The sequence below is a fragment of the Bos indicus genome, chromosome 28 (assembly GCF_029378745.1).
Source record: "Bos indicus isolate NIAB-ARS_2022 breed Sahiwal x Tharparkar chromosome 28, NIAB-ARS_B.indTharparkar_mat_pri_1.0, whole genome shotgun sequence".
In the NCBI taxonomy this organism is placed as follows: domain Eukaryota; kingdom Metazoa; phylum Chordata; class Mammalia; order Artiodactyla; family Bovidae; genus Bos; species Bos indicus.
Window position 1 is genome coordinate 34,340,345 of NC_091787.1, and position 27,625 is coordinate 34,367,969.

General features: G+C 46.4%; 1 pseudogene; it reads right to left on the reverse strand.

Moving 5' to 3' along the window:
• Positions 1 to 3,833: 3,833 nt before the first annotated feature.
• The window catches only part of LOC109553637 (small ribosomal subunit protein uS2-like), a 50,685-nt pseudogene continuing 26,893 nt past the window's right edge, over positions 3,834 to 27,625 (reverse strand).

Sequence of the window (27,625 nt, forward strand, 5' to 3'; positions counted from 1 at the left end):
CAATTTTTTTATTGGGTCGTTTATGTTCCTTCTGTTGAGCTTTGAGAGTTATTTGTGTATTCTGGATACAAGTCCTTTGTCGGGTATGTGGTTTACAAATATTGTCTCTCAGTCTGTAGTTCATCTTTTCATTTTCTTAACAGTGTCTTTCATGGGAAAAAAGCTTTAATGAAGGCCCATTCATCAACTCGTTTCTTTAATGAATGATGCTTTTAATGTCACTTCTAAGAACTCTGCCTGACTCAAGGTCATGAAGATGTTCCCTGATGTTTTCTTCTAAAGGTTTAATCATTTTAATTTAGATCTATAATCCGTTTTGTGTAAAGAATGTGTGAACTTGTTTTTTTTTTTGTTTCATTTTGTATTTTGCAATGGATATTGAATGGTTCCATTGCTACTTCTTACAGAGATAATCTCATCTCTATTGAATTTATAAAAAATCAGTTGGTCATATTTGTATCTACTTCTGGGTTGTTTATTATGTTTTATCAATTTACTTGTTACCAAGGCCCAGCAGTCTTGATTTTGTTGTTGTTCAGTCTCTAAGTCGTGTTCGACTCTCTGTGACCCCTTGGACACCAGACTTCCCTGTGCTTCACTATGTCCCAGAGTTTGCTCAAACTCATGTCCATTGAGTCAGCGATGCTATCTAACCATCTCATCCTGTCACCCGCTTCCCTTCCTGCCCTCAATCTTTCCCAGCATCAGGGTCTTTTCCAGTGAGTCAGGTCTTTGCATCCGGTGGCCATGGTATTGAGCTTCATCTTTGGCATCAGTCCCTCCAATGAATATTCAAGGTTAATTTCCTTTAGGATTAACTGCTTTAATCTCCCTGAAGTCCAAGGGACTTTAAAGAGTCTTCACTTGATTACTGGAGCTTTAAAATGGGGTAGTGTCACTTCTCTAAATCTTTTTTTTTTTTTTTTCAAATTTGTTATGGCTATTCTAGTTCCTTTTTCTATAAATTTTAGAATCAGCTTGTCCATATCTACAAAACATTCTGCTGGGATTTTGATTGGGAGTGCCTTAAATCTATAGAACAATTTGAGGGAAAACTGACTTCTTAACCATATTGAGTCTTTCAATCCAGAAACACAGTATGTCTCTCCACTTATTTAGATGTTATTCCTTTAATAAGCATTTTGTAGTGTTTATCATGCAAGTCCTGAAGATGTTTTCTTAGATTTATTTAATTTGGGGGAACTTTGTACATAAGTAATTAAATGTTGTACATGGTATCGATTTTTAAAATTCTGGCTTCCAATTGCTTATTACCAGCATATAAAAATATGATAGATTTTTTCATGTTGACCTTATATCGTGCAACCTTGCTAAACTCAATAATAAGTATTTTTGTTTTGTTTTTTTGTAGATTCTTTGTGATTTTTTTTTCCTTTGGTCATGTTGCCTGTGAATAGGGATAGTTTTAGTTCTTCCTTTAAAATCTGTATGCCTTTTATCTGTTTTTCTTGCCTTATTGCGCTAGGGCTTCCAGTATGATACTGCGTAGCAGCTGCGAGAATGAACAACTTTGCCTTGTTCTCTGTTTTGGGAAGGCAAGCATTCAATCCTTCATTATTGAATTTTATGTTAGCCATGAAATTTTTGTAGATACTCTAAATCAAGTTAAGGAAGTTCTCCTCTAATCATTGTTTGCTGAAACTTTTGTCACAAATGTATGTTGAATTTTGTTAAATTTTTTCTGCACCGATTGATATGATTGTGTGGCTTTTATTATTTAACCTATTAATATTATAGCTTGTGTTCATTAGTTTTAAAACATTTAACTAATCTCCATTCCTGAAATAAATCCAATTCTGTGGTCATGTATTATTTTTTAATATATTTTGCTAATATTTCCTTGAATATATTTGCATGTTCATGTGGGGTACTGGTGTATAGCTTTTTCTTCTAGTGCTGTTTTTGTATGATTTTGACTTTGGGGTAGTGACGGCCTTATCAAATGAGTCAAGAGGTTATTCCTTCTATTTTTTGGAAATTATTGTATACAGTCAGTATAATTTTTCTTTAAATATCTGGCAGAATATGGCAATAAAATTATCTTGGCCTGGAGTTTGAATGACGAACTCTTTTTATTTAATAAATATAGGACTATTCTCATTATCTATTTCTTCCTAGGTGACTTTTAGTCATTTATTGCTTTCAAGTAATAAGTCCATTTCTTTTAAGTTATTGAATTTATGTGCATAAATTCATTTATAGTGTTCTCTTTTTACCCTTTCAGTATCTATGGGATCTATGACTTTGGAAGTTTGAGGGGACTTAAAAATAACACCCCCTGTCTTCCCCCATTGCTCAGGAAGGGATCAGGCAGTAGCCGTTGATCCTGACAAAGCCAACTTGGTGAACATTAATTTGCTTTAGATGGGAGGCTCGCTAACACACCTGGTATGGTACTCAACCATCTAATCATAGTAGTTTTGAAAAACACAGGCTCTGTTACACTAGCCAGCCTCTGCAAAACCTGTGGCTTGTAGGGATGTGCTCTCTGCAGATGATAGATTTCAAAGTAGCAAGAAGAAAAGAAGTCCCTGTTGCTAGAGACTGAATGTTTGTGTCTCCCCGAAATGCACTTGTTGAAACCTAATTCCCAATGTGATGTTGTTCGGAAGTGAGGCCTTTGAGAGGTGATTGGGTCATGAGGATGGAGTCATCATGAATGGGGATTAGTGCCCTTGTAAAGGAGACCCCTTTCTACCATGTGAGGACACAGTAAGAAGATGGCCTTCTATGAACTGGGAAGCAGGTTCTCACCAGGCTCTGAATCTGCTGGTAGCTTGATCTTGGGCTTTCCAGGCTTCAGAACTGTGATAAATAATGTTTGATGTTAAGCCAGCCAGTTTCAGGTGTCTTTGTTATAGCAGCCTGAATGGACTAAGATGCCCTGCATGTCCATTTCCTTCTCACACACTCGCCAGACAAGGTGGGTGTAGAGTGTTAGGCTAGTAGAGGTTGCTCAGCACTGAAGCAAGAGCTAGGGGGAAGGAGATTCCCCTTCAATAACTCACAATAACTGTACTCTAATCACAGTGGAAATAACTGGAGAAGTTGGGGAGGGGAGGTGACCTCATGTCCCACAATAGCTGGTGAGAACAAGAGCCAAATAAATCTCCCTGGTTAGACTAATGTCATATGCAGGTTCATGTCTAACACAGGTTACAAAAATCACAATGGGATACACTAAATTTTAGATCAGACCTTTGTGACAGTGTTGTGACAATATGGAGGAAGTGATGACCAAGTGTAGAGTCCAGAATGAGAGTAGAGTCAGGCCAGACTTCATGGAAGGAGTGTGACTTACGTAAGTAATGGACGGGAAGGGGCTAGAACTCAGGGGGATGGTGAATGGGGAGGAGTGAGGGGGATAACGTGGGAGAAGTGGGTTGGAATGGGATGGAAAAGGGTTTGAAATGTCATGCTAAGAGTCAGGGGTACTCTTTTAGGGAGAGGAGCTAGGGAGGTGTTCATTAAGAACAGTGCTAGGGGAGACACATCTTGGAAAGTAGTGAAATATCTCCAAAGCATTAGCAAAAGTCATTGCTCAAGGCCCCAGGTTAGTGCCCATCTTCCCTCACTCTTCCCCCAACTCCACCTCTCTGATGCCCTCCCCTGGGGCCCTTGGACCCCATCACAAGCCAGCAAGCAGAAATTAATGCCTGGCTCTGCAGGCCACTGCTTTGGTCTGTGGCTCAGGTCTATCCCGATGTTCTTGGGGGTTGGTGCCCATGTATCCTGGCTCTTAGGTGATTTTTTTCAAAAAAAACTATTTGCCATAAACCCATTTCCATTTTGAGAGTTTGAGGAAGAACAGTTTAAGACCACTCAGTGGTTGTTCCTACCCATTTGGTGGTCTGAGCAGTTTTCAGCAGCAGGCTGAGCACTCCAGTCTTCACAGGGGAGTCGAATAGTCTCAGAGGGCACCTGCATGCCTTCAGACCCCCAACTCAGGTTGCAGAGCTGGAGCAGTGAAAATTCCTCCTTGGTCACAGTCTTGTCAGTTACTGCCTGCTCTTCCTTTGCAGTCTTTTCAGAATCTCTGCAGAAGCAGAGATGAGGCATGACCTTCCATGGGGATTCACTGGAGATGCCATGCATATGCAGAACTTCCTGGGCAAACAGCCACCACATCAGATCCACTGAGTGAGCTCTCTCATCGTTGCACGGGATGGCGGCAGCCACAGAGCACAGAGGAGTGTTTGTGTTATACAGAGCAGTGGTTGGCAGGTTAGTGTAAGGGGCTTCTGTGAGACTCTGGTGGTCAGCCCAGGGATCAGTAACCACCAGAAGGCTGCCCTGATCAGGTTAGTGAAAGTTCCAGGAGTGAAGCGGCCAGCAGTAGGAGGGGCTCGAGGGGCAGCAGCAAATTTGTTGGCCAGTATTCCCAGAGGATATGACAAGGGGTCATCAGTTGAGTTTTCAGTGGCATCTTGATAACTCAACTCTCAGTTGAGTTAGCAGTGGCATAAGCCATGTGCATAAGCTTCGGCCAGGTCTCCTTCAGATTTATGATGGAGGCACCATCCTTCTTCCTTTTGTAGATGTACTACTCCACCTGGAAGTCAAGGTTGGTGCTACCTCACTGGGTTCCTGATGCAAGGAGTTTGAGGAACTCCTTCTCCTTCATTTGCAGGACACTGAGGGCTCTGGATATTGTGAAAGTTTCCTTTTAAGTTCCAGCGAGAATCCAGAACTATGTCATATGGACCATTTTCTGGGTAGTGCAGAAAGGTGATTCTTTGGTATTTTGTCTCTCCACCTTCAGCAGCCATGAGGACGTGATGGGGAAGCAAGAATTCATGCTGCCCAGGGATCTTGCCCTTCCACTCTGAGCTCTCAAGTCCTTCATCTGAACGTGGCAGGCACAAGACCGCAGATCTTGGAGAACTCCTCATGTTTGGATTTAAAAACAAAACCATAGCATTTCATAGAATTATTTTCCCTCAATAGAATAAAAGTTCCAGGAGAGAAAAGTAGTTCCTTTGGACCCTGCTCTCCCTTTAAGTCAAGTAAACATCTGTCAAGGAGGAACAAGACAGAATTCCTTGTGATCAGATGCTCCTGGTTCTACAGCAATTTATCAAAGCCCTTCTCATCAATTAGAGAAATATTTGAAAAATCATCACAGCTCCTGCAAGCGCCTCATGTATAATTCAAAGCGGTGGCTCCGGATGGAGTGAGGAAGCTACAGAAGTGAGCACTGCCTTTTGAAGGTAAACCTGCCTATTGTTCCTTTCATCCCAAACCTAGGAACAAACTCCGGGGCCCTTGAAAAGTGTATTTCTACTGAAGTGTAGACATCTTAAGCCTGACGTGTAGACACTTTACCTCCCAGTGAGCCCCCTATAGGGACACCGTTCCTCAGTTCTTGGAAACTAGGTGTCCCTATGAGATTAAGACAACGAGAAGGGACCCCTCTCATGTGGGCAGTATTCTGCTTTTTAATCCCAGGCTCCAATACCGAGTGATTCAAAGAAGGCAACCAATAAAAAAAAAACAAACAAGTGGTCAAATGATAACCATGTAAAAGCACCCTCACTTTCCTTTTTTCACTTGCTAGTCCCACAAGTCAGGTATTATCTTGATTTTATAGATGGGGAGATTAAAACAGAGAGTTGAAATGACTTGCTCAGGGTTGCACAGCAGATTTACAGCGAATAGTGTTTGTACTTCGACCACCAGACACTTTCTCTGTGGGTACAAACCCAAATTTTAATTTTGATTCTGTTGCTCGACTTGAACAATAGGGAAACCCAAGAGTGAGAAATTGATCTTTTTTTTTTTTTTTTCATTGAAATTTGGTTTGGAATAAAAAGGCTTATATAAAAAATATCAAATACTTTTTGCTAAGTACAGTGGCTATATTGCTTATGCTATTTAAACCTCCGTGTACCTGAATTACATTTAACAGTTTCAATTAATTTTACTTTTGAATTGCACTAATGGGCGACTCAGTGGTGACGAATCCACCAGCTAAGGCAGGAGACACCGGAGACTCGGGTTTGATCCCTGGGTGGAGAAGATCTCCTGGGGGAGGAAGTGGCAGCCCACTCCACCATCCTTGCCTGGAAAGTCCCATGGACAGAGGAGCTGCTGGGCTACAGTCCATGGGGTCACAAAGAGCTGGTTAAGACTGAGCGACTGAACACACATGCACCCAATAGCATGTAGGGGCCACAAGATTTAAGACCCCAGCACCACCAGCTCAGGGCACAGAGCTGACACAGGGAGGCATAGGAAACATGTATCTGTACAGTGGAGGAACTGCTTCCTTTGGATTCGATCTAGAAGTCACTCTTCTTGTGTTTACACATGGTCTCCTCCTGCCCTTGCAATATAAGCAACAGAGGTAGCTCTGAGTGGGACAGGGTGGGCTCTCTAGGATTCCTTGTGCAGGGGTGAGTGGGCCAGACCCTCTGCAGGGTATGTGCAGTGGCAGGCAGACAGCCCTCAGCTCTGTGCTCGAGGAGGTAGGGGACACCGGAAATCTGGTAGGTGAAGACCAGACTCTAAGTAGTTCTGAGGGCAGAAAATGAGCATCCTCTTCCATGAGTGAGGAGGCTTTTTGAAGGTAAATGAGACAGTCCATCGCAGATCAAATAGGCCAGCAGGCAAACCGTGGGTGTAGGGAAGAGGGCCCAGAAGCTATACAGCACAAGCAGAAATATCCACTGGGACTGGGTGATGAAGGCTGGCCCCCTAGGAGGAGAGGTGCACATGGGAAGGGTCTGGCCTGGCCTCACTACTCTGGGCCCAGCCCCCAGCACAGTGTCTAGAACTCAGCAGATGCTCAGCAAAGTGAAAGAAGGTGCTCCGGCTTCACTTCCTGCAGAAGCTGACTAAGATGCTCCAGAATGCCAACAAGGACCTACTGTGGAGCACATTTAACTCTGCTCAATCTGATGCGCCAGCCTGGAGGGGAGCGGCGCCTCAGGGGAGAACGGATAATGTGTATGGATGGCCGAGTCCCTTCTCTGTTCACCTGAAACAACCACAACATTGTTGATCGGCTGTAACCCAATACAAAATTAAAAATTTGAAGTTTGAAAAAAATATGTATATACTAAAGATGCCCCAGTGTGAGCTAGGGCCCCCTCTTCTGAGCTCCCATGATACCCCAGGCTTGCACATCACCAAAATACAGTCACATTGCCTTATAATGATCTGATGTCCAGTCTGCTTCCTTCCTAGAACCCTGTCTGCATTCCCAGCATCTCCTCTAGCGTATGGTACATATTAAGCCCTAAAGGAAGGAGGGACAGATGGGAGGGAAGAAGGGTTTCATCAGCTACTTGGGGCTAAGGATTTCACCAAGAACTGAAAGAAGAGAAGAAATTGGGAGTTAATAGGAGGCCTCACTGTACATCGTCTCAAGGATGCTGGATATAATTATGCTGCTGTAAACTCCATAAGGAATCACACATAGTTCTCCTCCTATAGTGGAAGCTTGGTCATGCTGTTATTCTGCCAGAGTGTGAGTCTCAAGATATCACAGTCTTTCTTGGTTATTATTGTTTCACTCAGTTCAGTTCAGTCACTCGGTTGTCTGACTCTTTGTAACCCCATGGACTGCAGCATGCTAGGCTTCCCTGTCCATCACCAACTCCTGGAGCTTGCTCAGGCTCATCTTCATTGAATTGGTGATGCCATCCAACCATCTCATCCTCTGTCATGCCCTTCTCCTCCTGCTTTCAATCTTTCCCAGAATCAGGGTCTTTTCTAATGAGTCAGCTCTTCGCATCAGGTAGCCAAAGTATTGGAGCTTCAGCTTCAGCATCAGTCCTTCCAATGAACACTCAGGACTGACATCCTTTCAGATTGACTGGATCTCCTTGCAGTCCAAGGGATTCTCAAGAGTCTTTTCCAATACCACAGTTTAAAAACATCAATTCTTCAGTATTCAGCTTTTTTTATGGTCCAACTCTCACATCCATACATGACTCCTGGAAAAACCATAGACTTGACTAGACAGACCTTTGTTGGCAAAGTAATGTCTCTGCTTTTTAATATGCTGTCTAGGTTGGGCATAGCTATTCTTCCAAGGAGTAAGCATCTCTTAATTTCATGGCTACAGTCACCATCTGCAGTAATTTTGGAGCCCCCCCAAAATAAAGTCTGTCACTGTTTCCATTGTTTCCCCATTATTTGCTATGAAGTGATGAGACTGGATGTCATGATCTTAGTTTTCTAAATGTTGAGTTTTAAGTCAACTTTTTCACTTTCCTCTTTTACTTTCATCAAGAGAAGAAGCTCTGTAATTCTTCTTCACTTCCTGCAATAAGGGTGGTGTCATCTGCATATCTGAGGTTATTGATATTTCTCCCGACAATCTTGATTCCAGCTTGTGCTTCATCCAGTCTGGCATTTCGCATGATGTACTCTGCATATAAGTTAAATAAGCAGGGTGATAATATACAGCTTTGATGTACTCCTTTCCCAATTTGGAACCAGTCTGTTGTTCCATATCTGGTTCTAACTGTTGCTTCTTGACCTGCATACAGATTTCTCAGGAGGCAGGTAAAGTGATCTGGTGTTCCCATCTCTTTCAGAATTTTCCACAGTTTGTTGTGATCCACACAGCCAAAGGCTTTGGCATAGTCAATAAAGCAGAAGTAGATGTTTTTCTGGAATTCTCTTGCTTTTTTGATGATCCAACAGATGTTGGCAGTTTGACCTCTGTTGAAGCTGTTGAAGCCTGGCTTGGAGAATTTTGAGCATTACTTTGATAGCATGTGAGATGAACGTAATTGTGTGGTAGTTGAGCATTCTTTGGCCTTGCCTTTCTTTGGGATTGGAATGAAAACTGACCTTTTCCAGTCCTGTGTACACTGCTGAGTTTTCCAAATTTTCTGGCATATTGAGTGCAGCACTTTCACAGCATCATCTTTTAGGATTTCAAATAGCTCAACTGGAATTCCATCACCTCCACTAGCTTTGTTCATAGTGATGCTTCCTAAGGCCCACTTGACTTCGTACTCCAGGATGTCTGGTTTTAGGTGAGTGATCACAGCATCGTGGTTATCTGGGTCGTGAAGATCTTTTTTGTACAGTTCTTCTGTGTATTCTTGCCACTTCTTCTTAGTATCTTCTGCTTCTGTTAGGCCCATACCATTTCTGTCCTTTATTGAGCTCATCTTTGCATGAAATGTTCCTTTGGTATCTCTAATTTTCTTGAAGAGATCTCTAGTCTTTCTCATTCTATTGTTTTCCTCTATTTCTTTGCATTGATCACTGAGGAAGGCTTTCTTATCTCTCCTTGCTGTTCTTTGGAATTCTGCATTCAGATGGGCATATCTTTCTTTTTCTCCTTTACCTTTCACTTTTCTTCTTTTCTCAGGCAACCATTTTGCCTTTTTACATTTATTTTTCTTGGGGATAGTCTTAATCACTGCCTCCTGTACAATGTCACGAACCTCTGTCCTCTGTCCATAGTTCTTCAGGCACTCTATCAAATCTAATCCCTTGAATCTATTTGTCACTTCCACTGTATAATCGTAAGGGATTTGGTTTCTTCATTAGTACCTGGTATATAACAACTTAATACAAATTGGTTGAATGCATGAATGAACAGTGAGTGAACTGGGCCTTTTATGTTCTTTATAAAGTCCTGGTTTACTGAGCCTATCTGTGTGTGGTTCTCATGGTTCTCAGGGTCAGCTGTACCCATGATGATGAGAGCTCATAGCCTGAGGCCCACAGGAGATGCTCAAGCCAGTGGCTCGTTGCTGCACACAGGCTCCTCCCTCAAAATGTTCAACCTCACAGTTAAACCATGTGGGGCCTCCAGGTGGAGGAGGGACCTCTGCTGAATCCAGTGGCCCTACCTTTAGAACAGGTGTGAATGTGAGAATGGTCCTTCCCTTTACTGGGCTCATCTTCCCCTCTATGAAATGAGAAGGCTGCCCAAGATGATCCCAAAGCTTTCCCAGCATTTCAGGCAGCAATGAGGAGGGAGGCGGAAATGGCAGTGGCATCCTAGTATTTTCTCTTGGCAGTTCCACCCCAAGTTCCCAGGATTCTTGGGATCAGGGTGGTTGTGTGGGATGAGCTTCGAGGAGATGTGAGTAAGCATGAGTTAGCACCCCTGCTCGGGGCATAGGAAAACGTGTCAGAGACATGGAGGGGGACCTACCTTCTCTATGGAGACAGCAGACTTCCAGACTAAAGATGGGGCCTGCCTCCCAGTGGGGAAGGGGCTGCAGGGGCTCCCTGCCTCCAGGTGGAGGGATGGAAACAAGCTGAACCCAGCAATGAGTGCCTGCTGTTAGTTTGTTTTTCTTAAAATATTTTGGGGCAAGAAGATACAAACTATCTAGAAATCCAACAAATGCTGTGGATGTCCTCTCTTCAGAAAAATGCACAGACATCTGACTTTCTGCATCTGGTGCAAGAAAGGGGGATGGACTCCTTAAAGTACACGTCTGAGCTCTGGGACCCCAATAACAAAGCCGTCCATGGCAGAAAGAAAGGGCAGGAGGAGTCCTGGGTCCTACCTCTCATCCAGGCTCTGCTCCGTCTGGCTGTACCTTTGCTGCCTTGGATGGCCTCAGTCTTGCCATCTGTAAAATGGATGACATGGAAGAGGAATCCTTTGTGGATTCTATCCTAGGATTTGGTTATCACAAGCACACCCTCTAAGAGCAGCTGTGGGGTGTTGAGGCTGCTCTCCTACTGGCTGAGCTGAGAAGCAAGTAGTGTGGAAGCTGGGGTGGGGTGGGGGCAACTCATAGGCCTTCGGAACCACTTTTTCTCTAGCATTAAATCCAGATTCTTTCTAACAGAAGACTCACTAGTTGGGTGGAGACTGAAACGGCTCTCCTACCTGGAGACAAGAAGTATTCAGACCCCCTCTGTCTCTTCCCCCAGCTCTGTCTAAACCGGCTGGATAATGAGAGCTGGGGTTTCCCTTGGCCATGGAGGCCCCGCTACTGGCTTCCTTTCCGGCCCCTTTTTTAGGTGGGCTTGACAGAAAGCTGGGAGAGGGTCACAACCAAATTTTCAAGAGGAGGAACTGAAGCCTAGACAAGCTCTGACCTGGCTCAGTCCCACTTGGCCAGGCCTGGGGCAGATGCCCTGTACCTGGTCTGGAGAGCTTGGGGCACCCGCTGCTACATCTGAGCAAGAACAAGGAGGTTTCACCCCCAAGTCTGGGGTTCCTTCCCTCTCTACCCCACCCTCTGCCCCCGTCTTCTTCTCCTAGTAACTTCTAGGCTAAGGGAAAGGGGCCTTTGCCCAGGGGGCTGGTGTGCCTGAGTGGGCTGCCCAAGACAGGATGGCCATCTAGTCCATGTATCATCCTGTGGTCAGCCCACCCAGGGCCTCACCTTTCCCCCACTCTCTCAGCTCCACTCAGAGCTCCCAACCTTGGTGCTTCATGGCTAGAAACCTTCTGGTAGCTTCCACTGGGGTTTGCTTCTTGAGTCAGATGATACGAATCTGGCCTCTTTAGATAGAAGCAATTACTCTCGCTCCAAATTGCGATGATTCTGGAGGATGATCAGCAAAACCCTGGAGCAACTGGCTGTCACATTGCCCATCCCTGCTGCCTGGCGTTTCTTTCTGGGGCCCCATTCACCCTCCCTTCCTCCTGCCTCTGTTCCCTCAGCCTTCTCCACCTCTCAAAGCCCCTCTTACCCATCAAGACAGCTCCCCACTGCCTCCTCTATGAAGCTTTTCCAGACCACTCTGACCAGAGTGAGGGTTCCCTCCCTCTGTAAGCCCAGCTGTGTGTTGGGAAGGGGGAGACTACAGTGCTGAGACCTGTGCAACTGCTTCAACAGGACAGGACCTGTCAGTCCCCACAGCAAGGCTTTGGAATAAATATTAGCATCCCCATGCAACAGATCAGGAACTGTGTGGATATGGGCAGGGTGGGTGGGTTCACTGACGTGCCCAAGATCTCAGCTGGGAAATTAAAGGGTCTGCACTCAGAGCCTGTGTTCCATCTCACCGGCCTGGTCAGCCTCCTGCCTTGCACTCAGCCTTTCTTTCTTCCTGACTTTCTGTCCCAGCTTGTTTCTGTGACTCTCCCCGTGCTCTGAGTCCCCCTGCAAACAGAGGCTGCTGTGTTCTTTCCTGCTCCCGCCCAGAGCCATGCAGAGGGCCTACTCCATCAACATGTGAAGGACTGGACGAAACCTCTCCGCAAGTGCTTGGCATTCTCCCTGCACCTGGAGCTGTGGTCATGAAATTTCCGTCATGTGCTGTAAAGGATTGGAGTGTCAAAAACGTCACAACCCGAAGGAGACCAGAGTACTTGAAATTTACAAGTAAAACCATGGCTTCTGTTTATGGAGCATCTGCTCTGGGACCCCTTGCGAGCATTTCTCTCTGATTGTTGATAATCAGTTCAGGCGACTGCAGGGTAACAGTGTTGGTATTCATGACTGGCCCCAGGTCTGATTGATTAGTGCCCCTGTGTACTCCTTGTTAGATATTATAATACCATACTGGCCATAAGTCTTGTGCTGTTACAGATGCCCATTTTACAGATGAGGAAACCGAGGCTCAAAGGGGAGAAATAAATTACCCAAAGCCACAGAAATAGGCCTCGGCAGAGCTGGGCATTGAAGCCTGGAGTGTTTGTGGCACACACAGCCCAACCAGTACACTGTTCAGCTTCAAAGCCCAGCTCCCTCCCTTTCCTAGGTCAAGGCATCTCCACTCTGGACAGGCCTGGGGTCTGTGTCTGCAGGGGGTGGGGGTGAGGCCAATTCACCTGCAGTGCTGACCTCCAGGCAGCTCAGCCCATCTATTCAAGAGAAAAACGCTCCTCCTGGACCGTGGCACTTGGAGGACAGATACCTGCATCAGCGCGGGTGGGCAGGAGGGTGCAGGGCCTCCCCGAATGCCACATCAGTGCTCCCTCCTTTCACACAGAAGAGGAGTGAAGGAGAGACCAACCACTTGTTTGCAAATGCTAATCTTTAGTCAGTGGTATTCTGTTAAACCCACAGGGACAAACCATGGATTTGGGGCCAAAAGGCCCTGCTCCCCATCACTGCGTGATACTGGCCAGGGTGCTTGCTCTGCCCAACCTGACCTCCCCAGCTGTCAGGTCACCTGGGCTGGGTGCAGCCTAAGGCCCCTCCAGCTCCTCCTTGGCAAGGATTGGAAGTGGGCCCTGGGGCCTGATTGCCTGTGTTCAGATGGCAGCTATGGGATGGGGGTAGGGAGTAGAAATGGTCCACCTAACTTTTCTGTGCCTTGGTATTCACATCTGTCAAATGGGGATAAAAATAGCTGTAGCTGCCTCAACTGGACATTACACATAAAGTGCTTAGAACATTCCAAGTCACACAGTGCTTGCTCAGTAACCCTTCTAAGGCTAAAGAGGTCATTTTGGCTCTGAGCCTTACTTATCCAGTAAGTATTATCTCTCTGATGCAAACGAGAAATGGAAGCTCAGAGATTTTAAGTAACTTGCTAAAGGTCACACAGCTAAAAGAAAGACTGGGGCAGTTCCCAGTCTCCCCCTTGTTGCTGAGCTGCACTTCCCTCCTCCGGTACCCCAACCTGTCCTAGGAAGGGGACTGCAGGCAGTTCAGATAGCAAGTGAGAGCAGTGTCTGTCCAAAGTGGAAGAAGGATCAGCCTCTGTTTTTCTCCATCACTCCATCTAACCGTCCAGCACTGGCAGCTGTGAAGGAGTGGGAAGAATCTGGAGCTTGTGTTCAGTGGTCTCAGTCATTGGCCCTGCTTCCTTTGCTTGCAAGCTGTGTGACTTTGGGAAGGGTGGGCAACCTCTCTGGGCCTTGATATCTTCATCAGAAAGATATCAAGTGAAAGATATCACTTCCAATCTTTGCCCCAATGGCAAAGGCCTACCTAGAGCTTGGTGTCCACCAGGGTCCCCGTAGGAGACAGGTGGCTCACTCTGACGGGCGACTGAGAAGGAGTTGATAAGGGGCTGTTGACAAGAGTGGGGACAGAATGGAGGAGAAGCGTGGACACAGCTCAGCGGGGCCAGAATGGAGGAGAAGCGTGGACACAGCTCAGCACACAGCACAGCGCACCGCAGCTCGCAGGACCAGGAGTGCTCTAAGCACGCCAGCTCTGACCACCAGGAGGAGGGAGCAGTTACGGTAATCAGGAGGCTGCGAGAGCCCGGACAGGAGTCCCTCAGACCCCGAAGGGAGGAAACCAGATGTCCAGCCCTCCAACTTGTCTTTTTTCCCTCCCTGGGGTCTCCTGCTGGGTGTAGCTGCCCACTGGCTGAACTCACTGGGGAGCCAGAGAACACGTGGTCCCTCCAGGCAGCCTCAGTGCAGAGGGGAGGGCCAAACGGGAGATGTCTGGGGCCTCTCTGAGGTTGGTCCGCTCCTCCTCGACTCTGCCTCCACATCCCGAGAGCTGACTAGACTATAACGGGATCCACACTGGAGACAGCGCCATATTCACCTGTCGGGGGTTTATTGTCAAAGGAGATTTAGTCTCTCTCTCTTTTTTTTTTTTTGGTGAGTAAAACAATGAAACCTCCATAATTGTTCCAGGAGAAATAAACATGCCAAAATATTTAAGTACTAATAAAACTTAAGAATTATCCCAGCATATTTAAATATAGATGTATTTTTACGGCAGGCAGTGAAGGCAATTGCCAGCAGAATGCATTTCATCCAGGCCATTTAATACTAAACTGCCTGCCCCTCCTTTGAGGCTTGGTTGGGGAGGGGGCACCGAGTAAGGGGGCGGTGGAGCCTTCCGAGTGGTGGGAAGAGGGTCTCCTTTCCCATGGGCAAGCCCCGCCAGGCTCTGTGCTCCACCCTTTCCACTGCTCACTGCTCCCTGGTCCTCACTGCAATCCCAGGCGATGCTAGTGTTATCTGTTAGCCAGAAGAAGAATCTAAGGCAGAGAAAGGTGAAATAAGTGCCCCGGGCTGCACAGCTGGTGGTTATTGGAGCCGGGATAAGGCAGCCCAACTCAGGAACCCACCCTCCTGTCTGGACCATCTATCAAGGCTGCCTGGTCCTGTGCTGGGAACCTGGGATGCAGGCTCACAGCAGGCTGAGCCCTCAACCAGCTGAGCTCTTGCCAAGACTATTCCACAAGGGTTCCAGACTCTATTCCTGTATGGCTGCCCATCACTACCCCATCCTCAGTGCTGGAGTTGGCGTCTTCTCCCAGTCTGAGCATGTGCAAGAGTGCGGGTGCAAACCTGACCCTGGATCGCCTGGCTTTTTTTGACCTTTCCACGGCTCCCTAACACCCACAGGAGACAGCCAAGCCCTTGGGCCATACCCAAGGCTCTGCCTGTTTCTTCCTCTATTTTCTGTCCCTCCTTGAGCGCCAAGCTTTAGATGGACCAGTCATTTTCTATTTCTCTAAACATGGCATGCTGTTCCACCCTTCCATGTGGTTGCTCATGCGTGGACCTCTGTCTGGAACGCCTTTCTACCCTTCCTCCCCTGGCCAACTCTCAGGCACACTTCACAGCCTAGCTCGTATACAAGTCTTCCAGAAATCCCTCCTCTAACCTCTAAATTCAGGTACACACTCCTTGCTCTGGGCACCCAAATGCTCAGCACTCACCGAAGTACACTGGCATTATTTACTGATCAGACTCACTCCCCCGAATGCAGGACCGTATCTTCTTCATCTGCGCATGCAGCACCCAGCATCCATTACTGGCCTGAAGCCGTCTCGAGGAAGAGCATGTGACTCAGTGACTCTGAAGGAGGCCAACCTGCCTTAGCATCTTGGTTCTATGGTTCTGTACCTCTGTGACCTGAGCTCATTTCTTAACCCCTCCAAGGTTTACCTGGATAACAGGGCCAGCCATGCGCCCTCTTACCACGCTGGGTGAGAAGTAAGCAGAATATCCCTTGTAAACATATTTGCCAGATAGCCAGGCATGTGTTCCATAAATGCTAGTTGAATGTGAATTTTTAATTGTGCTCATGACACTGTCCAACTTTGGACCCTTCCTTCCTTCGGTAAGTGGGGCGGCACCCCTCACATTCACAGGCTTAGTCGCTCACACAGCCCTTTTCATCCACTCCCAGTCTTCGAGAACAACCTCCTGAGAGGTACAAGTGCAGAGAGAAGCTGGTGGCCCAGAGAAGTTAATGCTCTATCCCAGGTCACACAGAAAGATATAGATGGAGATAAGACCGAAACCCAGGTCTGGGGCGCCCAGGCCACTGCTATTTCCCAGATTCCCTAGTTCACTTAGGAACAATCCTCTGTAAAGAACTGATGACTCCCTTGAGGGAAACTGCACCCCCTCCACACCCCTCCTTGGCTCATGTCTGATAGAGGACTGGGCTGGCAGAGGTCAAGTGTTTCTGGTTGGAGCTCCTCCAGTCTACTAGAAGCCGTCTGACTTCAGGCCTCATGCAGAGCCTGCACAATCCCTCCATAAAGGAGATTGCCTTGAGTGGACAAGACTCTTCCTGCTCCCCTGCTCTGCCCAGATCAGATCAGATCAGATCAGTTGCTCAGTCGTGTCCGACTCTTTGCGACCCCATGAATCACAGCACGCCAGGCCTCCCTGTCCATCACCAACTCCCGGAGTTCACTCAGACTCACGTCCACCGAGTCAGTGATGCCATCCAGCCATCTCATCCTTATGTCGTCCCCTTCTCCTCTTACCCCAATCCCTCCCAGCATTAGAGTCTTTTCCAATAAGTCAGCTCTTCGCATGATGTGGCCAAAGTATTGGAGTTTCAGCTTTAGCATCATTCCCTCCAAAGAAATCCCAGGGCTGATCTCCTTCAGAATGGACTGGTTGGATCTCCTTGCAGTCCAAGGGACTCTCAAGAGTCTTCTCCAACACCACAGTTCAAAAGCATCAATTCTTCGGCACTCAGCCTTCTTCACAGTCCAACTCTCACATCCATACATGACCACAGGAAAAACCATAGCCTTGACTAGACGAACTTTTGTTGGCAAAGTAATGTCTCTGCTTTTGAATATGCTATCTAGGTTGGTCATAACTTTCCTTCCAAGGAGTAAGCGTCTTTTAATTTCATGGCTGCAGTCACCATCTGCAGTGATTTGGGAGCCCCCCCAAAAATAAAGTCTGACACTGTTTCCACTGTTTCCCCATCTATCTCCAATGAAGTGATGGGACCGGATGGCATGATCTTCGTTTTCTGAATGTTGAGCTTTAAGCCCACTTTTTCACTCTCCACTTTCACTTTCATCAAGAGGCTTTTGAGTTCCTCTTCACTTTCTGCCATAAGGGTGGTGTCATCTGCATATCTGAGGTGATTGATATTTCTCCTGGCAATCTTGATTCCAGCTTGTGTTTCTTCCAGTCCAGCGTTTCTCATGATGTACTCTGCATATAAGTTAAATAAACAGGGTGACAATATACAGCCTTGATGAACTCCTTTTCCTATTTGGAATCAGTCTGTGTTTCATGTCCAGTTCTAACTGTTGCTTCCTGACCTGTATACAAATTTCTCAAGAGGCAGATCAGGTGGTCTGGTATTCCCATCTCTTTCAGAATTTTCCACAGTTTATTGTGATCCACACAGTCAAAGGCTTTGGCATAGTCAATAAAGCAGACATAGATGCTTTTCTGGAACTCTCTTGCTTTTTTGATGATCCAGTGGATGTTGGCAATTTGATCTCTGGTTCCTCTGCCTTTTCTAAAACCAGCTTGAACGTCTGGAAGTTCACAGTTCACATATTGCTGAAGCCTGGCTTGGAGAATTTTGAGCATTACTTTACTAGCGTGTGAGATGAGTGCAATTGTGCCTTAGTTTGAGCATTCTTTGGCATTGCCTTTCTTTGGGATTGGAATGGAAACTGACCTTTTCCAGTCCTGTGGCCACTGCTGAGTTTTCCAAATTTGCTGGCATATTGAGTGCAGCACTTTCACAGCATCATCTTTCAGCATTTGGAATAGCTCAACTGGAATTCCATCACCTCCACTAGCTTTGTTCATAGTGATGCTTTCTAAGGCCAACTTGACTTCACATTCCAGGATGTCTGGCTCTAGGTCAGTGATCACACCATCGTGATTATCTGGGTCGTGAAGATCTTTTTTGTACAGTTCTTCTGTGTATTCTTGCCATCTCTTCTTAATATCTTCTGCTTCTGTTAGGTCCATACCATTTCTGTCCTTTATTGAGCCCATCTTTGCCTGAAATGTTTCTTTGGTATCTCTGATTTTCTTGAAGAGATCCCTAGTCTTTCCCATTCTGTTGTTTTCCTCTCTTTCTTTGCATAGATCGCTGAAGAAGGCTTTCTTATCTCTTCTTGCTATTCTTTGGAACTCTACATTCAGATGTTTATATCTTTCCTTTTCTCCTTTGCTTTTCACTTCTCTTCTTTTCACAGCTATTTGTAAGGCCTCCCCAGGCAGCCATTTTGCCTTTTTGCATTTCTTTTCTATGGGGATGGTCTTGATCCCTATCTCCTGTACAATGTCATGAACCTCATTCCATAGTTCATCAGGCACTCTACCTATCAGATCTAGGCCCTTAAATCTATTTCTCACTTCCACTGTGTAATCATAAGGGATTTGATTTAGGTCATACCTGAATGGTCTAGTGGTTTTCCCTACTTTCTTCAATTTAAATCTGGATTTGGCAATAAGGAGTTCATGGTCTGAGCCACAGTCAGCTCCTGGTCTTGTTTTTGCTGACTGTATAGAGCTTCTCCATCTTTGGCTGCAAAGAATATAATCAATCTGATTTCGGTGTTGACCATCTGGTGATGTCCATGTATAGAGTCTTCTCTTGTGTTGTTGGAAGAGGGTGTTTGCTATGACCAGTGCATTTTCTTGGCAAAACTCTATTAGTCTTTGCCCTGCTTCATTTCGTATTCCAAGGCCAAATTTGCCTGTTACTCCAGGTGTTTCTTGACTTCCCACTTGCGACGGGCGAGCTAAAGTGCTTGCGGCTGCGACGGGCGTGCTAAGGGCGGCCGAGAGGAGCCACCCCACGTCCGAGGTCAGGGGCAGAAGCTGGGAGGACCTCATGCCCAAAGGGCGGCGGCCAAGAGGTGTTGCCCCACGTCCGAGGTCAGGGGCAGCGGCTGAGAGTACTAGACTGGGACGGCGCAGGAACGGCAGAGAGGAGCTACCCCGCATCCAAGGCCAGGGGCGGTGGCCGGGAGGACCAAGCCCACATCCAAGGAGCCGTGGCTGCGCGGGCGCAGGAGGCCTAGAGGAGCTATCCCACGGTGAAGGTCAGGAAGGGCGGCGGTGAGGAGATACCCCTCCTCCAAGGTAAGGAGCAATGACTGCGCTTTGCTGGAGCAGCCGTGAAGAGATACCCCACGGCCAAGGTAAGAGAAACCCAAGTAAGACGGTAGGTGTTGCAAGAGGGCATCAGAGGGCAAACACACTGAAACCATACTCACAGAAAACTAGTCAATCTAATCACACTAGGACCACAGCCTTGTCTAACTCAATGAAACTAAGCCATGCCCGTGGGGCAACCCAAGATGGGCGGGTCATGGTGGAGAGATCTGACAGAATGTGGTCCACTGGAGAAGGGAATGGCAAACCACTTCAGTATTCTTGCCGTGAGAACCCCATGAACAGTATGAAAAGGCAAAATGATAGGATACTGAAAGAGAAACTCCCCAGGTCAATAGGTGCCCAATATGCTACTGGAGATCAGTGGAGAAATAACTCCAGAAAGAATGAAGGGATGGAGCCAAAGCAAAAAGAATACCCAGCTGTGGATGGTGATAGAAACAAGATCTGATGCTGTAAAGAGCAATATTGCATAGAAACCTGGAATGTCAGGTCCATGAATCAAGGCAAATTGGAAGTGGTCAAACAAGAGATGGCAAGAGTGAATGTAGACATTCTAGGAATCAGCGAACTGAAATGGGCTGGAATGGGTGAATTTAACTCAAATGACCATTATATCTACTACTGCAGGCAGGAATCCCTCAGAAGAAATGCAGTAGCCATCATGGTGAACAAAAGAGTCCGAAATGCAGTACTTGGATGCAATCTCAAAAACGACAGAATGATCTCTGTTCATTTCCAAGGCAAACCATTCAGTATCACAGTAATCCAAGTCTATGCCTCAACCAGTAATGCTGAAGAAGCTGAAGTTGAACGGTTCTATGAAGACCTACAAGACCTTTTAGAACTAATACCCAAAAAAGATGTCCTTTTCATTATAGGGGACTGGAATGCTCTGCCCATGTACATGGCTATTAGCCTGCATCCCTCCAGCGGGGCTCATGGTTCTGGCTCTGCCAAGCCACCAGCTGGGTGACCCTGAGGTCCTAATTCTGGAGTGAGCCCTTTCCAAGGCTTGAGTTCCTGATCCATTAAAAATAAGGGTGTTTCCATTGTGAGCAAGAAATGAGGTTGGATCTAATGGTTCAAAAAAAAACTAAAAATTGTTATGGTTAATATCATCACCATTCATCACAGATAATGAAGATAATTCAGAGAATGTTGGAGTCTCGTTGGAAATTAAAACCCCCGAGGAAGTTAATTTCTGTGCTAGAAATAACATCATAACCCATGTCCTATTTGTTTTAGAACTTTTCTATCATGGTAGAATATTTCTAACCTAAGACTTAGCATTTTAATGATTTTTAAGAGTGCAGTTCAGTTCCGGCATTAAGCACATTCATACTGTCATGCACCCATCACTACCATCCACTTTCTGAACTTTTTCATCTTCCCAAACTGAAACTCTGTCCCCATTAAACACTAATGCTGTATTTCTCCCTTCCCCTGACCTCTGACAATCGCTACTGTACTTTCCAGCTTTATGAAGTTGACTTCTCTGAGTACTTCCTATAAGCGGGATCATGCAGCATCCTTTTCTTACCGGTTTGTTTCACTGAACACAATGTCTTTAGGTTGTACCCCTGTGCTGGCATGTCTCAGGATTTTCTTTTTTATAAAACCTGAATGATATGCCACTATATGTGTGTACTGCATTTTTTTTAATCCATTCATCTGTCAATGAACACTTGGATTACTTCTACCTTTTACCTATTTTTCATAATGCTGCTTTGAACATAGGTGTATGAATAGCAATTAGAATCTCTGCTTTTACTTATTTTGGGTGGATAGGTCTGCATAGTCAAAGCTGCGGTTTTTCCAGTGATCATGTATGGATTTGAAAGTTGGACCATAAAGAAGGCTAAGTCCAAAGAATTGGTGCTTTTGAACTGTGGTACTGGAGAAGATTATTGAGAGGCCCATCGACAGCAAAGAGACCAAACCAGGCAATTCTAAAGAAAATCAACCCAGAATATTCATTGGAAGGACGAGTCCTGAAACTGTAACTCCAATACTTTGGCTAACCGATGTGAAGAACCAGCTCATTGGAAAAGCCCCTGATCCTGAGAAAGATTGAAGGTGAAAGGAGAAGGGGGTGGCAGAGGATGAGATGGTTACATAGTATCACTGATTCAATGGACATGAATCTGAGCAAACTCCCAGAGATAGTGAAGGATGGGGAGGCCATTCATGGGGTCGCAAATAGTTGGACATGACTTGGCGACGGAGCAACAACAATACCCATAAATGGACTTGCTGGATCATAGGGTAATTCTGTTAATATTTTTTTTTTTTTGAAGAACCAACATATTCAAAGCAGCTGCACCATATTACATTCCCATAAGCAGTCCATTAGGGTTCCCATCTCTTCACATCCTCACCCACACTTATTATTTCTATTCTGTTTGGTTTTTCATTATCACCATCCTAATGGGTATGAAGTGGTATCTCACTGTGCTTTTGATTTGCATTTCCCTAAAGAGTAGTGATGGCAAGTGTTTGGTTTTTTAATATACTTATTGTCCATTTGTATGTACATCTTCTTTGGAGAAATGTCTATTCAATTCCTTTGCCTATCATGTAATGGGTTTGTTTAGAACTCAACTCTGTTGTTGAGTTCTAATTTATGTTCTATTTCAACATCAAATGAACTGCTGAATTGTCTTTCCATTGGAAGCAGAAATTTGTGTGAGTGAATGTGAGTATCGGTGGACAGAACACCAACATTTATGAAAACACTTCTTTTGCTTAGCCCTCACCGTAATAGTGTGAAGTAGACGATATGCCCTTTAGGTATGAGGAGACTAAGGTTTCAGAGAGGTTAGGGGATGCAGCTGGTACATGACAGATAGATAGGGATTGAGGGTTTAGAGCTCATCTTGGCACTCATGCCAGTCTATCTCCAAAGGGATGCCCATTCTGCCTCCCGGCAAGGCTGAGGCTCCTAAAACAGCAAGAGGACGACCACAGTGAAGAACAATCCATGATTGTTATCTGCACCGAAGAGACAGCCCCAGGTGAATGATGTAACCAGAAGGTTCAGAGCAAGGCCCGCCATTAATCTTGTGGTTACAACAATATACGCAGATTATGCTGGCCTCCAGCCCAGTTAAGTGGACATTTGGATATTTTCCAAAACAAACGTGGATACTGCAAATACAGGTCAGCTGGTTTGCAGGAAATCAACATCCAGATAAAGCCGCATCTAGAGAGATTTTTCCATAAGTCCTACTGCAGAGAACCCGGGGGTGGCCCGTTTAGAGCACATCTCCCATTCGTAAAATGTTTTTCGTTCACTCAGGACCACCTTGCTGAGGCACTCTGGGTGCCCAGCTGCCTACTGGGCTTGGCCTTGTGTGTGAGATGTTGGAGGTGGAAAGGGTCAGCGAATTATGACTCCGGCAACCATCTGCCTTCTAGTCTCCATAACAGACTGGACTCGATGACCAGAGATGGGTGGAGACTGGCCCATGGTCACACAGTAGGGTCTTAAGTAGTAAAACTGGATAAACATGTCCTCAGTCACCATTAAGTCACTCAACTTTCCTAAATACCCCAAATTTTGGCATTTAGACTACTGAATTTTTCAGATTGTTTCCCAGCAAGGAAATTCCCAGAAGGGGTGCAATAATTATTTGCCAGAACTTGTGCCCTAATTTTGGTTTCAAAACAAAGTGAGTATAGATAAGTCTCTGTATCTTTCCCCTGGCAGCAGGTATGTAGAGGCTAAAACTTCTTCCTAAGAAAAGTTTGAGAACGACACGAGAAGGAAAGGCAAGTGAGTATCAGGGCACTGGGTGATTCAGCGCCATAGGAATGGAACAGACAGTGAGTCCTTTTAATCTACTGCTTATCCAGGGTGTGTGTGAGCACAGACGGTTTTCCTTCGTTAACCGAACATCCTGATGGACTGAGACTTCACACCAGGCACTTTCCAGGAGATGGATCCAATAGCCATGGTGTGGTTCCCCAAGTTTTCTCTTCTGTTTGGGGTGGGGTGATGTTGCTACACTAGGCTGGCCCTAAGGATACATGCATGCTAAGTCGCTTCAGTCGTGTCCAACTCTATGGATTGTAACCCGCCAGGCTCCTGTGTCCATGGAATTCTCCAGGCAAGAATACTGGATTGGGGTGCTCCTCTCCAAATTAAGCTCTGTCTGGTGATGGAGTCCGTGTCTACGTGCTGGGTTCCCTTAGCAGAGTTGAGACAGGATCCATTTGTTTGAACATCAAGGGGGAGGACACACGCAGGGGCAAATATAAACTGAGTGGGATGTGTGAAGTCAGCCCGAGGCTCCGACCCACCGCTGTTGGGTCACCCCCAAGGCTCTGTCCAAATCTCATGCTGGAATAGCCAGCTGCTGGCAGGACCAAGGGCTCCTTGACTGGGCTTTGGGTCACCTCTTGGTAGGGGTCCCATGTCGTCACTATGAGCATATAAGTTCCTTGGTCCTTCAGCATAGAAACTGAATCTTAAGTATGTGTTAAGTATAACTGGGACGTTTTTTGTGGAAGGAAGGAAGGAGTGAAGGATAAATAAAAATTGTTCCTTTTAACAAAAATCCATGAGATGCATCTGGTCAAACTACGTTTGTTGGGAGAGACAGATGTTTTTGTCAGCACAGTCTGGAAAATCAATAGACAAAATAAATGATCACTTAATATTTGTCGAGTAAATGAATGATTGAATAAATGAATATTGTGGAAATTTGTGATTTGCTTACTGAAAGGGAGATTTCCTTGTGAAACGGTGTTGGCCACTATTAGTAAGATTGAGGGGGATATGTAGACCAAGGCTTTGGTTTTAAGTCACAGGAAATATACAAGCCCATGATGACATTTCCACAATAGGAGGCTGGTTTGAATTACATGTAGTGAAGGTATTCACGATGCATGATTTCTAAGTCCCAGCCTGCCCAACATCATCTCTCCCAGACAAGCCTTTAAATTTCCAGTGAAAGGGCTCTTGTCTGAACACAGTCCATGAGTCCCCTCAGTTCTCAAGCCAGGAGCACTGAGGGTCTCTTTCCTGTAAGTGGCAGATCCACCACTTCCTGCAAAGTGCCCCTTCCAGAAAATATAGCCCCTCCACCTGCCCTTCACCTCCCAGTTCCTGATTCTGAAAAGGAAGCTTGAACAAGATGCCTACAAACTGGAGTGAGTAGCTCTGCCAGGTGAGTCCCAACATCTCGCCACATTAACCCTGTGAACTTGGGCCAGGAACCGAGGCTGGAGCCATTAATGCCTAATGATGTTGCATTGTCTTCCAATAACAAACCACCTCACCAGTTGGTTTTATAGGGGACCAGCTGTTGTTAATTGGGCAAGATGAGCGTGAAATGGCAGCTTTCACACCTGACCAAGAGAGAGCTGCCACGTCCTAGGGCAAAATGGGAACCACCTGCTACAAGCAGGAGGGTCCCTGAGCTCTGCCCTGGAGAAGGAGAGGCCCTGGGACGGCCCCGGGCACCCATTCCTCTCACATCCTTAGCAAACAAAAACATAGAAAAGAGCATTGGGTTCGTTGAACATCCCACGCCTCCCCCTGCAGCCCAACAGCGTCAGCTTGCAGTGCTGTGTCACCTGCATTTGCTCAGCCTGTGTCTCTAAAGCAAGGTGGGGAGGCCCAGGGCTGCACAGTCAAGCATCTGGCATATTCCAGGCTCTGCAGAGGGGGCATGGCCAGGTCCTCTGCCACCGATCCTAGCTGTTGCTCTCCGGCCACAGGACCAGGCTGCCAGCAGCTAGTGACGCAAGTGCTCAATCGCATTTTCTCCCTTGGCATTTCATCAGAGAGACCCAGAAAGTGCTTGTCATCCAGTAGTGGGTACAAAGCAAAGGGAAAGGGAGAAGAGCTGCGACATAGAGACTTAAGGCAACTGTTTGGTTCAGGAGCAAAGCAACACAGGGAGGGAGCGGATGCACGGGGATGGGAGACTGGTGCTGGAGCGCACGGGGACATCTTCCGCATGTAATACCTCCCGTGTGAATTTTAATTTAACCATCAAAAACTTCTGATGGTTCTTCCAGGGCACCTGGAGACATGCTGCATTATCCCCATTTCAGAGATGGGAAACTGACGCTTCCTGATGTCAGGCAACCTGCTGATCTTTAGTGATCAGGAGCGGGGGCTTGAATCCAGTCCAAGTTGAGCGCCTCGCAGTGCCCGGCCGCTGTTGGCACTTGAGCACCACCGCAGGTTCTCCGTGGGCAAGCAGAGACAGAGAGCTCCGTCTCAGGGTGCTCAGTCTGGCTGCCTCGACTCCCGCAGACTGCGAAAAGCACAGACCTCTCTCTCTGCCTATATTTGCCTTTATTTGCAGCGTCGCTGCAAAAGACGGGAATGCGGAGCACTAAAACATGTACTGTAAATAAACCAAATTAAAGTAAAATTGACTCATTTAGCAACCAGCCTCCGATCTTGCATTAGAGGCAATTGAAGAGATTTCACAGATTTTAGTAACCAGATAAGATTATTATATAAACAGACTTCTGCATTGAATGATGAGCCATATCTTGAAGAGAATATTTGAAATCAATAGCAATACAGGCTGAGAATTAAGTAATGTGGTTAAGCACCTTTGAATGATGCCATTTTTAAGAGCTGATTAGGAATAAATATGCCAATTGCCGCAGAGCTGATAGCTGAAATAAAGTGATGATTAATCAATTTGGGCCTGAGAGCTGCGGAGGCCATCTTGGTGTTGAGAAAGCTCGGGAGCCTGATGGTGGCCCCAAAAAGAGAAAAGAAAGGATGTATGAGAGTCCTCAAGCAGAAGCACAGCTCTGCCCACCCAGGGGCTGACCGTGGTGGTGCGGTGAGGAAGGGCCGGGCCAACAGAGGATTAGCTGTAAGCTGCTTAAGCTACTCACGCAGGGCAAGCCAGCCTCGCGGGGCGGAAATTATGGTGGGGGACACTGACACCCCTGGGATTGTGTTTGGAATGCCCAATTACCATTCAGCTGGGAACTGATGGGTCTTTTGGCTGCTCTGTAATGATCTCTCACCTGGACAACCGCACTGGCTTCCCGATGGGTCCTCATGTGAGCCAGGGGATGTGTCCCCTGAAGTCAGTCACTGGCGTGATCTTTCCAAAGCACTGGTTCTATGCTGGCCCTCACCTCGGAGAAACCACCGCTGCCTCCCTTTCACCTCAGGGCCAAGTCCAGGTCCCTTCGCTTAGGGTTCAAGGTCCTTCAAGGTCCAGCTGTCCATATTTGCCCCAGTTCTTCCTACTCCCCATTCCCGCCCTATGATGGCTCCATGAGAAGGTTTAACGGGACCAGATATAGCCTGTTCTTTGCAGTACTCTACAGAGATGTTCCTGCTGGCCCCTCCCCACGTCCCCTGTCTGCTGAAGCGCCATCCTTTCTCTGGCCTCATGCCAAGCCCACCTTGACGGTTCCTTCCCCCAACACAAGCAGAACTGGATTCTCTCTGTTACCATCATACCCTGAACAGACCTTTTCCTGTTTCATATCAGTGTCATCCGCCCTTTCTTTTCTATTCCATAAATGCTTATTGACCCCTTGCAGTGCTTCTCACTGTGATTGGCCCCAGAGATCCAGGGAGAGAACACATAGTTGTCCCGCCCTCCTGGAACTCAGCGTTTTATACCAAGCATTTAATGCTCTCTGCAGCTGTCCCCTGTTCTGGGGGGCAAGTCATACTTGTTTAATTCACCTGGCATAAGACAAGTGATCAGGAAGTGTTTGAATGAATGGATGAGAGATCAAACAAATGAATGAGTGGCAAAGGTGGATCAATGGGAGGAGGTTACAGTGAAACAGATTTTTTCCGGGTAGAAGAAATGCAGGGCTGAGCTCCCAGGAACTAGAGGCATCCATGCAGAGGAAGACCATCTGTCAAGGAGGTTCCAGAAAAGACTCAGAAATGGCTGTGAGATTGAACTTTCAGGGATAGGGTTCCAAGGCCAGCCCCACCACTGACTCACTATGCGACCTCAGGTAGAGCACCATCTCTCTTTGAGCCTCAGTGTCTCCAACTGTAAAATGAGGCTGTTGGACAATGGTGAGCCTTTGCTAACATGGGGAAAACAGGATTCTTCTTAAATGTTGGTGGCTTTCAACCAACCCCATTGATAGTGGACTATAATTAGTGTTGGGTTATAGCCCATGTGAGGTACAGAGAAAATCAGAACAAGTGTAAGATGATGAGAGAAAAATTAAGTGCAAGATTTGGTAACAGGAGTATGATGAGTGTCAGGGACACTCCTGTGAGTTAGTGTAGACAAGGAAGGCTTCCTGGAGGAGGTGCAACATTGACCTAAAGGATGAATAGGACTTAAATATTGAGGAATCAGATCAGATCAGTCGCTCAGTCACGTCCGACTCTTTGCGACCCCATGAATCTCAGCACGCCAGGCCTCCCTG